Genomic DNA, 17,715 nt, shown 5'->3' on the forward strand with positions numbered 1-17,715 from the left:
TATCGCTGTAATATGCAAAAGATCTGGCTGTATTCTGCAGTGCTAACAAGCAAATGGAGCAGAAACTGGTGTACTCCGGATTGCTTTTTGAGCAAATAATGAGGATTAAGATAAAAAACAATTAGCCCTGGCCCCTGATACCTGAGGCTATGTCTATGGATATCTGTAACAGGATCAGTCAGAACGTGTAATGGACCCTCTAGTGTTGTATTCACTGCAGTCTGCCACATACCCTGCCTGCCTTGCTTTTAAAGCAAATAACGAGGATTAAGATAAAAAAACAATTAGCTCTGGCACCTGATATCTGGGGCTATGTCTACAAATATCTGTAACAACAGCAGCAGCTGACAGAACGTGCAATGGACCCTCTTGTGCTGTATGCACTGCAGTCTGCCACAAACCCTGCCTATCTGCCTAACTCTTGCTATCACCACTGAATATACAGTTATATGAAAAAGTTTGGGCACCCCTATTAATCTTAAGCTTAATGTTTTATAAAAATTGGTGTTTTTGCAACAGCTATTTCAGTTTGATATATGCAATAACTGTTGGACACAGTAATGTTTCTGCCTTGAAATGAGGTTTATTGTACTAACAGAAAATGTGCAATCTGCATTCAAACAAAATTTTACAGGTGCATAAGTATGGGCACCCTTATCATTTTCTTGTTTTAAATACTCCTACCTACTTTTTACTGACTTACTAAAGCACTTTTTTTGGTTTTGTAACCTCATTGAGCTTTGAACTTCATAGCCAGGTGTATGCAATCATGAGAAAAGCTACTTAAAGTGGCCACTTGCAAGTTGTTCTCCTGTTTGAATCTCCTTTCCTTTGAAGAGTGGCATCATGGGCTCCTCAAAACAACTGTCAAATGATCTGAAAACAAAGATTATTCAACATAGTTGTTCAGGGGAAGGATACAAAAGGCTGTCTCAGAAATTTAACCTGTCAGTTTCCACTGTGAGGAACATAGTAAGGAAATGGAAGAACACAGGGACAGTTCTTGTTATGGCCAGAAGTGGCAGGCCAAGAAAAACATCAGAAAGGCAGAGAAGAAGAATGGTGAGATCAGTCAAGGACAATCCTCAGACCACCTCCAGAGAGCTGCAGCATCAACTTGCTGCAGATGGTGTCACTGTGCATCGGTCAACTATACAACGCACTTTGCACAAGGAGAAGCTGTATGGGAGAGTGATGCGAAAGAAGCAGTTTCTGCAAGCACGCCACAAACAGAGTCGGCTGAGGTATGCAAAAGCACATTTGGAGAAGCCAATTTCTTTTTGGAAGAAGGTCCTGTGGACTGATGAAACGAAGATTGTTTGGTCATACAAAAAGGCGTTATGCATAGCGGCAAAAAAACACAGCATTCCAAGAAAAACATTTGCTACCCACAGTAAAATTTGGTGGAGGTTCCGTCATGCTTTGGGGCTGTGTGGCCAATGCCGGCACCGGGAATCTTGTTAAAGTTGAGGGACGCATGGATTCCACTCAGTATCAGCAGATTCTTGACAATAATGTTCAAGAATCAGTGACAAAGTTGAAGTTACGCAGGGGATGGATCTTTCAGCAAGACAATGATCCAAAACACCGCTCCAAATCTACTCAGGCATTCATGCAGAGGAACAATTACAATGTTCTGGAATGGCCATCCCAGTCCCCAGACCGGAATATCATTGAACATCTGTGGGATCATTTGAAGAGGGCTGTCCATGTTCGGCGACCATCAAACTTAACTGAACTGGAATTGTTTTGTAAAGAGGAATGGTCAAAAATACATTCATCCAGGATCCAGGAAATCATTAAAAGCTACAGAAAGCGATTAGAGGCTGTTATTTTTGCAAAAGGAGGATCTACTAAATATTAATGTCACTTTTCTGGTGAGGTGATCATACTTATGCACCTGTCAAATTTTGCTTGAATGCAGATTGCACATTTTCTGTTAGTACAATAAACCTCATTTCAAGGCAGAAACATTACTGTGTCCAACAGTTATTACATATATCAAACTGAAATAGCTGTTGCAAAAACACCAATTTTTATAAAACATTAAGCTTAAGATTAATAGGGGTGCCCAAACATTTTCATATAACTGTATGCAGCTGGATTAGTCCTTAGAAGGACTAAGAAGCTGCATATATCAATCTGAACTAGTTAGTTCAGATGGATATATAGATATGCTGTGGAATACTTTTACTAACTATAAACAAGCTAATTTCTCCATGACGCAGCAGCAGCTCTCCCTACTCTGCCTGTTTCAGGGGTAGACTGTGACGAGCCTAGCGTCACCGGATCTTAAATAGACCCGATGACACTATACGGCCAGTCATTCACTGTAATGCCACAACCAAAATGGCTACGGCATTACAGTGCATGGCAAGCAATCCCTGCATATTTATTGGCTCTCTAAAGAGTGCCAAAAATGCAGGGCGGGGACCTGAGCTCCCGCCCGATCAACCCAGAAATACTCGCCGAGCTTGTCGAGCACCGTGCTGCTCGGGCGAGTACTGAGTAGTGGCGAGCACGTTCGCTCATCACTATTTCTGATCACTCTTTAAAACTATCTAGAGTTAATGTAAACTGCCACTATAAAAACTGAAGCAGCAAACTTTGTGAAAGTCTCAAAATGTTGTACTACTGTACAATGTTTTCATGAGTGCTCTATGTCAATGGACGCATTAATTGGTTACCATTGCTTTCTTGGGTCGCAGTGATTGCTGGGTGGCAGGTAATATAACTAAACAGCTAGGCCTAACTAGACCCAGCACAATTCTGACAGTGACAGTATTACTTTTCAGGCTATATTATCCTGTACAAGCTATAAATAGTTTAAAAAATAGCTAAAAAGAATATTTTCTGAAGTTTTGAGAGCTCATTAAAAAAAATTATAGAATGATAAAAAATTAAAGCAAAAAGAGTACAATAAATATTTTTTACAATAATGAATAAATAAATGTTAGCCTATCTTAAACAAAGTTCTGCCCCTGACACTAAGTGACTTTAATGAGAGCATAACATCAAAATAACCATTGCACAGTGGCAGAAAAAAAGATGAACTAATAATAATGCATTTTTGTAGAAATAAAAATTTCTAACCGTTTGACTAATACATGCAAAAAAAAATTAAAACAATTGTACAGTTCATTAAATCAGGTATTTATGTTAAATTAACTTAAAAAAAAACAATAACTAACATTTCGTTCTAGTTTTCATATTAATACCTGTATTAAAACAATTCTTGCACTTTTCACACTGGCCATTAGACCTAATATTAACCAAAAGGGCTTGTTTTTGACATGTACATTAGCATCAATAGACTGATTCAGATCATACTTGTTTGTTTGGAGGCATAAGCTAAGCATGCCCGTTTCTGGGCACATGGCATTGTGATGGTAGGGGGAGGAGGTGAGTTGTGAAAATTATCTACTGTGATGGTGGATGTGGTGTTATTTATTACAGTACATGAAGTATGTGTCCAATATTAGACCTAAGAATCAGTCTGAAAATTTTGAAAGTTTCTTAAGCACTAGGAAACTCATTGCTTATTTTTATACAAATAATACAACTATTAAGTCCCATGTTGGTTTACACTACTCATATTTATCTCAACATGTATATGTCAACTTGAATGTATCACACAAGCCCAAAATTTAAATTTAGGGGTACGAAGTGTAGCAGTCACATGCTGATGTAGACCACACCCATATTCAGGAGAAAATAAGCACACAACTTATGCACTCACTCGCTCATATTTGTGGGAGTCTATAGGAGCCAACCATAAAGTGCATGTAAATATTTGATTAAGACAATCTATAATTATGATAACTAAATGATACACAGAATCACTCTGTAGATGAATTATGTCATTTGACCAATATTTCTAAATTTACAAATTATGTTTTATATGGTTAATCATACAACATATTCCAAAAAAAGGTATACATCTTGGGAATTCTGTCTTAGGGTTATTAATAAACTATACAACTGTTTATTGGAGAATAAAAAAACGAGAATTCTATATTATATTGAGAAATATATTTTACCACATAAAATAGGATGTAGTCTATACTGACAGTTTTCTTCTTATATGTTAATTTATATCATGGCTCATGAAGATCCACTGAATGCACTAAATCCCAATTATGTCTATGTAGATGGTAAGTGATTTGTTCCATTCTTGACATTTGTACAGTGGTTATAATTGGATATACACTGCATAGTATGTTTCTGGTCCACACTTTTACACCTCCTTTCTGCAGTGATTAATTACGTTCACTTAACTTAATTTTAAAGTAATAAAAATGTAAATGTAAAGATGGAAAATCTGCAGCCAAAACAAGTCTACAGTTATTTTTTACTAAATATTCATTTTGACTTGTTCTATATTTAAAATTCTTCAGAAAATAAAGCTTTCAGACCTCCCTAGCTTGTTACAAATGAATGAACAGTTAAGCAAACATTCAAAGAACATAAGACTTTACATATCTCACGCAAGATTTTCATAGGATTTCTGAATAAAATCACATTAAGCTGGTCGGTAGAGCTGAACAGATCAGGTAAAAGTTGAATTTGAGTGTTCGCGAGGATTTTACCAGGAAATTTAATTCATAGAGAAGTTATTCTTCACACATTTAATATCCATTATTATGCTCTAAGGTCTCCCAGAGAATAATAAACATAAGATGTAAAAAAATACTTATTAGTGATGGGCGAGCACTAAAATGCTCGGGTGCTCGTTGCTCAGGTCGAGAAAATTGGAATGCTCGGGTGCTCGACCAGATCAACGACCCCAATGTAAGTCTACGGGAAACTCGAGCATTTTTCCGGCGCCCCCCCCGGCGGTGTGCATAGGGCCTAGAAATTGCGGAAATCTATGTGAACAGTGCTCAAATTATGTGGGTACAGCATGGGGAAAACGCCTGGAAGCATTTCTGACTCCCAGGTCACTGCTGTGAACAATGTGGTCAGAGTTATTATGTCACTTTTACAGAAACATGCAAAAACGAAAAAAAAAATGGATTTTCCTGGGAAATGTGTTAAAGATCAGGGTAAGAACTTGTATATAAGGCAAACTAAATAACCAAAAACAAAAATACTGGTCCACACCTTGGGCTATGTTTACAAGTAGCGTTTTTGATGCGTTTTTGCACTTTTGCAATGCTTTCAACAAAGACAAATACATTCACTTCCAGCATGGGGAGGACCCCTGGAAGCATCTCCGACTCCCAGGTCACTGCCTAAAAGTGTGCCCATCATAAGTGATCCTTGGCGCATGCGAAGATTCGTCCCGCCATGCACCTATCGTTGCACACTTGCAACAATCAATGTTCACGTCCTTGTCCCACCGCAGCATTCAGTTATCCCTACCCCATTCCTTGGAATGCAAGTGCAAGTATGCAGCCAGCCACCCATCCCCCACAGGCTGCAATATTATACTGCCACATTTTTGGACAGCTGCTTGCACTTGAAATGTGTCCTTTTAGGTTCGTGGAGGTGGATGCTGTCCACAATCTCATGGTGGCAGCGGCCGTATGTTCATACTCTGTCTCCAGACGCCACTATTTCTCCCAGTGTCATCTCTGTCTTCCACAAGCACAGGTACTACAACATTACCCGTGCCCTCCTCAGTGGACTAAATGGGAAGGATTGCCTAACCACAAACACGTGGTCAAGTGAATGTGGCCAGAGACAATACGGAGCCAGTCCACAGATTTTTTTGCTGAGAGTTGTATTTCACCACAGCCATTTTCTTTAGCTTGGTGAAAGGACTTGGGAAACCGTATCTACTCCAGCTGTCATTTCTCCCAGGAATTCCTCTAAAGCTGCTTGCACTTGAAATGTGGCCTTTTAGGCTTGTGGAGATGGAAGCTGTCCACAGCCTCATGGCGGCGGCCGGGTGTCCATACCTGGTCCCCAGACGCCACTATTTCTCCCTGTATCGTCAACGTCTTCCACAAGCAAGGGTCCCTGAACATTACTGCTGGTACTTTTCTGTGGGAATCTGCTTGCCTCCTACCAGCCTGTAATATTTCCAGTGAACTATGGTACGACGCCATGGTATTAGCACTGCCCCCAGTACCAGTAGCGAAGCCATCCCCAATTTCCTTCTCAGGAATTATATTTGGTAGACTGAGTGGCTGCCCAAATGCATTCGTTTCTTACAAAGGAGCTGAAGATAGAGTGGCAGTAGGTGCAAGTTTCTCCAGCCTGTTAGATATCAGAGGGTGAATGGCAGCACATTGGCTCAGTGGTTTGCACTGAAGCCTTGCAGTGCTGGGATCCTGGGTTCAAATCCCAGCAAGGACAACATCTGCAAGGATTTTGTATGTTCTCACCGTGTTTGTGTGGGATTCCACCTCAGGAAAAAAGGAGCCATAGAGTGTCCAGAAACCTTCCCATACACTTTTCTTAGCCAGGACTGCTTCTCGGAAGGGTTGGACAGTATCACCAGAGAATCCTCGGGTGGGCCCTGGCATCTCCATGAGGAGAGTTCCTGATAGCGCAAACTTTGCAGCAGCTATGGGGCTCTTGAGCGGGGGATAAAGGTAAGCTCTCAGAATCAAATCCTCTGGTGGGCCCAATGTTTTTTTGTTTGAAAGTGCTTCTCAGTGGGAGTTGTATTTCACAACAGCCATATTCTTTTGCTCAGTGAAAGGACTGACATAAAGGGAAACCGTATCTACTCCGGCTGTCATTTCTCCGTCACACACGACCATGCCTGGCTGTATGTTCAGCAGTGAGAGCCACAGATCAGGCTGCTGGGTTACAGCTTTCAACAACTCTGCAGGGGCGGGTGGTTTGTCACCTAAGCTTTAAGCATGTTATCTTCAGCACAGCCTGTTGCAGCTTGGCCAAGGCAGTGCTGCAGTGCTTTCAGCTTGTGACTGATGTGGTCATTTCGGAGATGGAGGCCGAACTGCAGGAGAAGGTGCAGGAGCTGAACAATGTGATTACATTGAGGTTACATTGGCGAGTCAGGTTTTTATACTGAAGAGAGATCCTACTATTTTTTTTTTATGTTATGTTTTAAGACAAATGCATTCACTGGGAAATGTCATTTTAATATTTTACAACCTTATCTGGCCATGTGGTGTTTGACACATCATCAGACATATCCTGTTTCATTTATGATGGAGGGACTCTGAAAGTCACAAAGCCTATTTTTATAGAGCCATCAGGCGGCCCTAACTATTCTTAAAGGGCCAGCAGTCGACCCTCGCTATTGTTAGAGAGCCATCAGTCGGCTATGCTTTGTTGTTCCCATTATTAAGGAGTGGGTCTACTATGCTGTTTTTGCATATGCAGTGACTGCAAGGGATGCCAAAAATTTGGACGCAACCCAATACCTCTTTGAAGAGACATAGAGGGGTTTCTCAGTAAAAAAAATGTTCCCATTATAAAGGAGCAGGTCTCCTATAGTGGTAATGCCCATTCTGTGACTGCAAGGGCTGCCAAAATTTGGGAAAAACCTCACTAACAATTTAAAAACACATAGAGCTGGGCCACAGTAATGAGTATGACATGTTCCCATTAGAAAGGAAAGGGTCTGCTACACAGTTATAGGGTATGCAGTGAGTCCAACTGCTGCAAACGTTTAGGGAAAAACCCCACTATCAATTTAAAGACAAATAGAGCAGGGCCACAGTGACGACATATTCCCATTAGAAAGGAGACCGTCTCCCAGTGATTTCAACGGCTGTCAAAAATTTGGAGGCATTCCAATGCCCCTTGCAAGAGACATAGACGTCAGCGAGCCTCCTTAAAACAATGTTCCCATTATTAGGAAGTGGGTCTCCAATAGTGTTTTCCTATGCAGTGAAGCTATGGCTGCCAAAAATTTGGTGGAACTCCAAAGCTCCTTACAAGAGACGGAGAGGTCAGAGAGCCTCCTGAAAACAATGTTTCCATTATAAGGAAAGGCTCTGATAAAACGCTAGTGGCAGGGCAAGCTAGGACCTCCAAGGCATAGAGAGCCAGTTCATGCCACGCGTCCAGCTTGGATACCCAATAATTATAAGGCACAGAGGAATCACAGAGGACGTTGGTACGGTCGGCATGGTACCCCCTCGCCATCTTCTGAAACTTTGCGCTCCTTGTGATAGTACCCCCCACCTCAGGACCTGTGCGATGGGAGGGTCTGAGAAAACTGGCCCAGAACTTTGATAGTGTTCCCTGCCTCTGCTGGATTGCATTTGTGGCTCTTTCACCTGTACTCCTTGTTTGTCCAACAAACTGTGACCTCTTCCGCCAGAATTTCCAGACAGAATTTTTTCACTAATTCCGCAACAAGGACCTTCTCGTACTGCCCCATTTTATTAGGTCTGTCCTGCAAAGGAATAAGAGACATAAAGTTCTCCCTGTAGCGTGCTTCACCAATCAGTAATGACTGTCATCCAAAATCTGGACAACGCGAGGGTCACGGGAAAGGCAGCGTAACATAAACTCAGCCATGTGTACCAGACTGAAAAGAGACAAGACTTCCGTGTCCTCACCAAGAGGATGACTGACCATGCTCTCCTCCTCATCCTCCTCCTCTTCCTCCTCCTCCCTGTCCTCAGGCCATCCACGCTAAACAGACGGTATGACAGTTGTGCACGTAGTACCGTCTATAGTGCAGGAAACTAGTTCCTGTTCTTCTTCCTCCTCCTCTTCCTCATTGTCACCCAATCCACGTTGGGATGAGATGAGGCTGGGCTGTGTTTAATCACCTTGTATGGTTCCATGCTCCTTCTCTTCTCATTGTGCCTCTGTTATGATAGGCTACAAGCACTAAGGAAAGACAGGAGATCTGTCCCTACAATAGAGCTAAGCTAGATCCCTACGATGTAACGGGGAACCTGATCCTGCGATCAGACCTGCTAAAGTCCTCAGCTAGTCTGAACGAAGACCTATAGATGTGAGGGAGGGATCCCTACAAGAACTAGGGATTGGGAGAAAGATGGACACCTCCTAGCAGAAATTGTAGCAGTAAAAAGACAAACAAACAACATAGAACGTAAAGGTCAAAAGACCTAGCTAAACTGACTGAGAAAGGTTACAAAGCACCTGGCTAGCTTAAGAGTAGAAATTACAATGAAGTCCAGCATGGCCAGAAGGGCGGAGCAGGATTAAATAGGCAAAAAAGGTCATGCGACCAGCAAAATAGAAAAAACCTAACAGGAGAGTTCGAACAGCTCCACCTGCAATTCATCCTCTTTACTTGAAAGCAGAGAGCATTTCAGAAGACAGAGAAGAGGGATGGTAATGCTAATTAAAGCGTCATCGCCGCTCACCATCTTGGTGGAGTCCTCAAAGTTTTGGAGGATGGTACATATGTCTGACATCCATACCCTCTCCTGAAGTTTTATGTGTGGAGTCTGACCTCAATACCGATGGCCTTGTTGATTCTAGTAGTCAACAACTGCTCTCTTCTGCTCACAAATCTTTTCCAACATCTGCAATGTAGAGTTCCAACACGTGGGGACATCGCAGATCAGTCAGTTAGCTGAAAGCTGCAAATGCTGCTGAAGCATGGCAAGAGCGGCGGAAGCTGTAGCTGACTTTCTAAAATGGGCACACAGGCGGCGTACTTTGACAAGCAGATCCAGCAGATTCAAGTAGGTTTTGAGAAACCGCTAAACCACGGGGTTAAGCACATGGGCCAGGCATGGTACGTGTATGAGCTCGCCTCACCTCAGAGCCGCCACCAGGTTCTGGCCATTGTCACACATGACCATGCCTGGCTGTAGGTTCAGCGGTGTCAGCCACAGATCTGCCCGCTCTTTCAGAGCTGTCCACAACTCTTCAGCATTGTGCGGTTTGTCATAAGCATATTAGCTTCAGCACAGCTTGTTGCCACTTGGCTGAGTTTGTGACTGATGTGATCATTTCGGAGATGGATACTGAAGAGGAAGAGGAGGAGGAGGATGAGGTGCAGGAGCTGTAGAATGTGGGGTCAACTATGACAAGCAGTCCTCGGCACCAGCAGGACGTGTTCTGTCCCAAGGTCCGACTGGGTTCCGGCTTCAACTATGTTAACCAAGTGTGCTGTCAGTGAGATGTACCGTCCCTGCCCACAAGCACTTGTCCACATGTCCGTGGTTAGGTGGACTTTCCCAGCCCAGTAACTGCATTGTTGAGGGCACGGCTAATGTTGTGGGACACGTACTTGTGTAATGCGGGGACGGCACACCGGGAGAAATAGTGGCGGCTGGGGACTGAGTATTGAGGGATGGCCACTGCCATCAGGTTGCGGAAAGCTTCCATGAGCCTAAAAGACAACATTTTGAGTGCAAGCATTCTCGAAATGTGTAAATTTAGCAGTGTGGCCTTGGGGATGTTAGCTGCATATTTGCGCTTGTGTTCCAAGGACTGGGGTAGGGACAACTGATGGTGCTAGTTGAGAGTGTTCAATGACAGGTGCAGGGCGGGAGGCATCTTGGCATGCGCCATGGACAGGAGGTTGGTGTGCATGCACAACAGCGGAGCAAGCAGTGGTGTCACCCGCAGACACTGTTGCTGGGCCCTGGGGTTCGGCCCACTTAGTCAGGTGCTTTGCTGCCATGTGCCTGATCATGCTGGCGGTGGTCAGGCTGCTAATTTTGCTACCCCTGCTGATGCTGGCCTGGCAGGTGGTACAAATAGCCTTTTTGGGTTATCGGCAGAGTCTTTAAAAAACAACCAAACTCGGGAAGACCCAACAGTTGTACTGGCAACTTCTGTCGTGTTGTCATTACGGGGAACACTTTCCTGCCTTGTGTCTGCGGCCTCCACACTGCTTCTTCCTGCCTGTTGTGGTGCTACGCCTCCCTCCCCATGTGTGCTGCTGTCCTTGCTCTGTATGTCCAACTGCCAGGTTGGGTCAGTTACTATATCATCCACTACCTCGTCTTCCAATTTCGCACCCTGGTCCTCCTCCTGACTTTCTGGCAATTGTGTCTTATCATTATCCACCTCTACTGACAGTTTCCCACCGTCACTTTCATGTGACTGTGGCTGCTCAAATATTTGGGCGTCGCAACATACGATCTCCTCTTGACCCATTTCAAGTGGATTGGGTGAGAGGCCCAAATCTATAAATGGAAAAGTGAACAGCTCTTCGGAGTGTCCAAGTGTGGGATCAGTTGTCTCCAGGCACTCAACATGGTGAGACGTGACCGTGTGGAAGACAGTGTGGTGGTGGTGGCTAAGTGACTGAAAGCATTATCTGCTATCCAACCAATAACCTTTTCATACTGCTCTGTGCTCAATAGTGGTGCAATGCGGTCCCCTATTTATTGGGACAGGAAGGTTGAGTGATAAGATGTGGTTGTTTCTTGTGGCACAATTTCAGCTTGCCAGTGGCCTCGGCCTTGTCCTCTGCATGCACCATCACATCCACTTCCCCATTCCTTGCCACGCGCCTTGCCCATTGTAAATGGAGGACTATATTTTCTACGTTCACTACAATTGGCTGGATTTGAACCGCAGTGATATGTGATATGTGTTGACGGAAAACCACAGTTTTAAATAGCTGGCCTGTACGTTACTATTTTTCACAGCAACCTGGTGTCAATAACTTCACTAACACACTGCAACAAAATTTAAATGGAGGCCAGAAATGGCTGAATTTGGAGCAAACTTATGTTATACCTGTGACGGAAAAGCACAGTTTTAAATAGCTGGCCTGTAGGTTACTATTTTTCACAGCGACCTCTTGTCAAAAACTTCACTGACACACTGCAACAAAATTTAAATGGAGGTCAATATTTTTCACGTTCACTACAAATTTCTGGATTTTTATCGCTGTAATATGGAAAGGATCTGGCTGTATTCTGCAGCGGCAACATGCAAATGAAGCAGAAAAACAATGTTCTCTGGATTGCTTTTTAAGTATATAATCAGGATTAAGATCAAAAAAATAATTATCCCTGGCCCCTGATACCTTTGGCTATTTTAGAAATATCTATAACAGCAGCAACAGACAGAACTGGAATGGAGCCTCTTGTGTTGTATTATGCACAGCAGTCTGCCACATACACTGCCTGCCTGCCTAGCTCTGATATATATATACACACATATATACACATATATATATATATATATATATATATATATATATGCTGTGAAATACCTAGACTGACAGGACGTTCAATGGACCCTCTTGCTATATGTACTGCAGTCTGCCACATACACTGCCTAACTCCTGCTATCACCTTCAAAACTGAAAATATGCAGCTGGATTAGTCCTCAGAAGGACTGTTAGTTCAGATGGATATATATAGATGTTGTGGTACACCTACACTAACTAATAAACAACCAAATCTCTCCTTAGCTCAGCAGCACCTCTCCCTACACTGCCTTTTTCCGGAGTAGACTGTGACGAGCATGGTGGTGCCAGGTCTTATATAGACCTGATGACACTGTGCGGCCAGCCAATCACTGTAATGCCACAACCAACATGGCTATGGCATGACAGTGTCTGGAAGGCAATCCCTGCATGTTCATTGGCTCTCTAAAGAGCGCCAAACATGCAGGGAGGGGACCCGAGCAAACAGGAAATCCTCGCAGAGCGCCGAGCATCTCGAGCAGTGAGATGCTCGGGCGAGTACAAGCAGTGGCGAGCACACTCGCTCATCACTAATACTTGTGCTCACTTCACCACTCACCTCTCTGTTCACTTCCACTACTCTATCCAGTCCTCCATGCCTTCATTGCATTTCTGAACCAGTATACACTCTAGGCTGAGCTTAAGCGGTGCATGTGCAGTGACTTCTTGTGTTTGCATGATAATCTCTACACCTGGACTTTCAACCATGAGTAGGCTCAAGAGATACATGAACATTGAAATCTGGGGCCTTTTCACAGCTGAAGGCCCAGGCCTAGAGTGAACACTGGGCCAGAATTGCAATGCAACAGAGACAAGATAGTGAGCAGGGAACAGCGGAGGTGGCTGGAGAGATGACCAGTGAGGTGAGAATGTATTATTTTTCTTTTTAACCTTTTGCCAGTCCTTTACTGTTTAGAAGGCCAAAGCTGATATATTCTCCAGATTGTAGATTTTTTAATATTTGGAGTAGAATTCAATTCCACTCGAATAAATTTGCCCATTTCAAATAGTCGAGCTCATCTTGCCTCACGTAGCCTACAGTTTAATTGTGTAAAGGGGAAATAGAGGCTGAAAGTAAAATAAAGGGAGTCCAAAAGGCAACAGTATAACTAGCAGTAGGGCAGATGGGTTGGTCACCCACCCGAATGCACAGATAAGGGCTAATTTCAATTGTATTAGCGACTAAAGGATGCCATTAGCTTCCTGCTCTACTACTATTTGTTCCCCATCTTACTTTATCACTATTCTGTAGACTGCAGTCCTAAAGCACCATGCGGCCTACATGATAGTGGGCTATGCTCAGGACAACACCTATCAGGTATATAGTCACCAAATCACTTGAATGCTTACTGTGCTTATCTAAGGGGCAACATATCTCCTTCTGGAGAATAACATCAAAGTGTGAGGAGTCTTATAGGCCATTTCCTCTTGGAAATAAAATATGCAAATTGCCTCTACAAAGAGTAAAAAAATGAATTCTAGAGCCACCTATTGGAAATAGCAATCCTAAAAGACAGTATTACATAGTTACATAGTTACATAGTTTATAAGGCCGAAAAAAGACAAGCGTCCATCCAGTTCAGCCTATTTCTTGTGCACTGCAGCTATTCCGCAGCGTTGATCCAGGGGAACGCAAAAAAAAACAAAACAAAACAAAAAAAAAACAAAAAAACAACAACAAAAAAAAAAAAACATGCGGTATAGGCCAATTGACATCATTGAGGAAAAAATTCACTTCCCGACACCAATCTGGATTAATTAACTATCACTAAGCATAAGATGTAATTTTATTGTTCTCAAGAAAGGCGTCCAGGCCTCTCTTGAACTCATTAAGTGAGTTGGACATCACCACTTCCTCTCCCAGAGAGTTCCAGAGTCTCACGGCTCTGACCGTAAAGAATCCCCTTCTATGCTGGTGCAGGAACCTCCTTTCCTCCAGACGCATAGTGTGCCCCCTCGTCTTTGTCACCATCCTTGGTATAAACAGGTCATGGGAGAGATCTCTGTACTGCCCCCTGATGTATTTATACATGTTTATGAGGTCTCCCCTAAGCCTTCTCTTTTCCAACGTAAATAGGCCTAATTTTGACAACCTCTCTGGGTATTCTAGTCCCTCCATTCCCTTTATTACCTTAGTCGCCCTCCTTTGTACCCTCTCTAGCTCCAATATGTCTTTCCTGAGCACCGGAGCCCAGAACTGTGCACAATATTCTAAGTGCGGCCTTACCAGCGCTTTATACAGAGGAAGAACAATGTTCTCATCATATGCCCCTATTCCTCTTCTGATGCATGCCATGACTCTATTTGCCTTCGCAGCTGCTGCCTGACACTGGGCACTCCAATTTAATTTGCTATTAACCAAGACGCCCAGGTCCTTCTCCATGTCAGATTTCCCCAACGGTTTCCCATTTAATATGTATGGGTGACTGCTGTTTTTCTTTCCCATGTACATGACCTTACATTTATCGGCATTGAACCCCATTTGCCATTTTTTGGCCCAACTCCCCAATTTATCTAAATCCTCCAGTAGCTGTGCCCTATCCTCATCTGTGTTAATTACTTTACAAAGTTTAGTATCATCTGCAAATATTGCTATTTTACTATGCAACCCTTCCACTAGATCATTAATAAATATATTAAATAATATAGGGCCCAAGACAGACCCTTGAGGCACCCCGCTAGTAACCCTGACACACCCTGAGCTTACTCCATTGATAACCACCCTCTGCTTTCTATCACTCAGCCAGCTATTTACCCACTTACACACATTATCCCCCAGACCAAGCATTCTCATTTTATATACCAACCTTTTGTGTGGCACGGTATCAAACGCTTTGGAGAAGTCAAGGTATACAACATCCACTGACTCTCCCCGGTCCAGCTGTGAGCTCACCTCCTCGTAGAAGGCAATCAGGTTTGTTTGGCAGGAGCGATCTCTCATGAATCCATGTTGATATGGAGTTAGACAGTTATTATCATTAAGATATTCTACAATAGCATCTCTAAGAAATCCTTCAAACAATTTACCCACAACAGACATTAAGCTGACTGGTCTATAGTTCCCAGGGTCACTTTTAGACCCCTTTTTGAATATTGGTACCACATTTGCTTGGCGCCAGTCTAGTGGGGCAGTCCCTGTCCATAAAGAGTGCTTGAATATAAGATACAGCGGTCTGTCTATCACATTACTTAATTCTTTTAGTACCCGGGGGTGTATGTCATCTGGGCCTGGTGACTTGTCTATTTTGATATTATTTAGGCGTTTCTGAACTTCCTCCTGGGTTAGGTGGGTGATATTTAGCGGAGGGTTTACTTTATCACTTTGCATTTCCTCCGATAAATTGTTTTCTTTTGTGAAAACAGTGGAGAAGAAGCTATTGAGTAGGTTTGCTTTACCCTCATCGCCCTCTATTATTTTACCCAGGTTATTTTTCAATGGGCCAACTCCATCAGTTTTAATCCTTTTACTGTTTATATAGTTAAAGAACAGTTTGGGATTCGTTTTACTTTCTTTGGCAATTAGTCTCTCTGTCTCCTCTTTTGCTATTCTTATTTGTTTCTTACAGATTTTGTTTTTTTCCCTATAAGTTATTAGTGCTTCCTCGCTGCCTTCTTGTTTAAGTTTACCGAAAGCCCTTTTTTTGTTTTTAGTGACCCTTTAACGAGCCTTGTCACATGACTTAAATTAAAAGCCAAGCCAGACACTCTAGTTGCATACAAGCGTTTCAGGTTGTTTGCCCATCTTCAGTACAAAGCAACAGGTCTAATTTAGCTGGATGAGAGGCCCATGTCGGGGATCTACAGGGTAACATTTCTCCATGTAGAGAGTGACATATCTGACATTCCAGTGTGAGGAGTCTTTTAGAAAATGCAATGTTGCTTTGGGAAAATAAATATGCACATTACCTCTTTGGAGAGGAAAAGCACTTGAACTCTAGTTTCCACCTATTGGAATTAACAATCCTAAAAGTCAATATTGACCATTTAACAGCCAACTCAGAGAAGGTGTTAAATGCCAGCTCACAGTATTGAATTGACCTTTCATCGTTCAGGCATAAAGGCCTGAATGCCTGCATTTCTTGGTCTGGCCTACGTTAGCAGCATGATCAGGTCGGCTGACATTACTCCTGCGCTGCACAGGAAGAGGAGATGGCTGTAAGGTAAGTATGACAATAGACAGCATAGGCAAGGGGAAATGTATCAGGAGGCAATATGGGCAGAGAGGGAAGGAAATATGTGAAGAGATAGTATGGTGGAGAAGGTGGAATGTGTGAAGAGACAGTATAAGCATGGGAGGGGGAATGTGTGAGGTGACAGGATTAGTGTCACAACTCTGCTGTTAGGTTTTTTTTAGCTTGCTGGTCACATGACCATTTTGCCTATTTAATCCGGCTCCGCCCTCCTGGCTTTGCTGGACTTCATTTGTATTTACTACTGTTGAGCTAGCTTGTTGCTCTGTTGCCGTTCTCTGTTAGTTTTGCTAGGTCTTCTGACCCCTATGCCTTTTTGTTGTGTGTTTGTCTTTTACTGCTACTATTTATGCTAGGAGGTGTCCAACTTTTCCCAGTCCCTAGATCTTGTAGGGATCCCTCCCTCACATCTATAGGTCTGCGTTCAGACTAGCCGAGGACTTTAGCGGGTCTGATCGCAGGATCAGGTTCCCCGTTACATCGTAGGGATCTAGTTTAGTTCTATTGTAGGGACAGATCTCCTCTCTTTCCTTAGTCTCTGTAGCAGATCATAACAGTAAGTCCAGCCATAAAAAAAAAAAAAAAAAATTTCTCTAAGGAAAGACCTCCAGTTTTCCATCATGGTCTCGGTGCAAGATTTGGCTCAACGCTTGCAGGGACCCTCTCTGGAGGTGACCAAGCTCCAAAAACACGTGAGTAGCTGTGCTGGAGCGCATTTTGTGGAACCTAAGGTACGTCTGCCTGATCTATTTTTTGGCGAACAACAAGATTTTTTTTCTTTTAAAAATGCTTGTCTATTATATTTTCGTTTGAGACCCGGATCCTCTGGTGATGAATCACAGCGCATAGGGATCATAATGTCACTTTTGCGCAAAGATCCTCAGGGATGGGCCTTCTCTCTCCAACCTAGTGATCCGTGCTTTAGATCAGTGGATAGTTTTTTTTCTGCTTTGGGTTGGTTGTACGATGATCCTGATCGTGTCTCATCTGCTGAGTCTGAATTAAGATGTTTGAGGCAGGGATCAGGTAATGTGGAAAAATATTGTTCTCACTTCCGTCGGTGGTCTGCCCAGGTGGGGTGGAACGATTCTGCTTTGAAAAGCTTGTTTCTTGCAGGGCTATGTGAAAGGGTAAAGGATTTACTGATTGGTTATCCCACACCTGGAAACTTGCAGGAGGCAATGCAATTAGCTATACGGGTGGACAGGAGACTGCGTGAAAGGGTTAATGAGAGCAAATCCTCTGCTATGTCAGCTTCGAGTCCTGAGAGGTTCTGTGCTGACAATGGAGAGCCGATCGAAATTGGGGCGATGGCACCCCGCTCTCAGGAAAAAGACCGCCGACTTTCTGAAGGCTTGTGTTTCTATTGCGGAAATTCTGGTCATTTTATTAAGAGCTGTGTGCTTCGTAAGAAGAAAGAAAAAAAAAAGGTCAGTCATGCTCGTATTGCCTGTTTAAATT

This window comes from Phyllobates terribilis, unplaced genomic scaffold (assembly GCF_046119375.1).
Source record: "Phyllobates terribilis strain yellow unplaced genomic scaffold, ASM4611937v1 Scaffold_1__5_contigs__length_1240528914, whole genome shotgun sequence".
In the NCBI taxonomy this organism is placed as follows: domain Eukaryota; kingdom Metazoa; phylum Chordata; class Amphibia; order Anura; family Dendrobatidae; genus Phyllobates; species Phyllobates terribilis.